Source organism: Acyrthosiphon pisum, chromosome A2 (genome assembly GCF_005508785.2).
Source record: "Acyrthosiphon pisum isolate AL4f chromosome A2, pea_aphid_22Mar2018_4r6ur, whole genome shotgun sequence".
NCBI lineage: Eukaryota > Metazoa > Arthropoda > Insecta > Hemiptera > Aphididae > Acyrthosiphon > Acyrthosiphon pisum.
The window spans coordinates 92,408,312-92,409,371 of NC_042495.1; positions in this window are offsets into that span (position 1 = coordinate 92,408,312).

Below are 1,060 nucleotides of genomic sequence, written 5' to 3' on the forward strand. Positions count from 1 at the left end.
AAATAAAATTTTATTGATATTTATAGAAAAAATTTTAAAAATTGAAAAATGACAATGTCCGTAAGCAGCTCAAAAGAGTCAAGTTATTTTCAAATTTTTATCGTGTATAAAAAACTCTAATATAAACATTCAGTGAAATTTTCAAGTATGTACAGTCATTCGTTTTTTAATTACAATAAAATAAGAAAATCGTTACGTAAGAAATCGAGTGAATATCAAATGTTGTAAAAATATGAATTTCAAACGCTCATAAAAATTTAATTTTAGTTTCTTATAGACATTTTTTTTTGTTGATAAAGGTGGATTAACCTATAAGGAATCTTGTGTTACATTTTAAAATATTAGTTCTAAAAAGAAAAATTTTTACGAATTATTAACTCAAAATAATTTGCTAATTTTCTTGATTTTTAAATATTTTGTCAATTTTTGAACTTTAAATGCTAATAAAAAAAACTGTGACTAAGGATTTTTAATATTTTTCAAATCTCATTGTAACAATATAGTAGGAGCCTTGTATTAAATTTTCAAGTATTTTTACTCAACAAATAAAGTTTTATTGACACTCATAGAAAAAAAAACTAATTAAATTGGAAACTGAAATTGTCCGTAAACAGCTCAAAACAAATCAAAATATTTTGAAAATTTTATCATGTATAGAAAATGGAAATATAAACAACCAGTGAAAATTTCATGTATCTACGGTCATTCGTTTTAAAGTTCCCCCAAAAACCAAAATCAATTTTCTTGAAAACAGATTTTGCGTAAAAATTCCCGTTTTTCCTTAATTTTTCTTTTGTTTTTCACTGCGCTTTTGAAAACTATTGGAAATATTTTACTTTTGACCCCCCCAAATGTACCAACTAGATTCACTTTCCTATCAAAAAAGGTACTGTTGAAGAAAATCCAAGCACTTTTACTGTCCTAAAAGGAGATGACAGACACAAAAAAAAAAAATAAATAAATAAAAAAGTAAAAAAATAAAAAAAAAAGGTGGGTAAGTGGATGTCGCTCTGCTGTACAGCAGGTTACAAGTGGGACACTGTATAATGGATAGAATTAA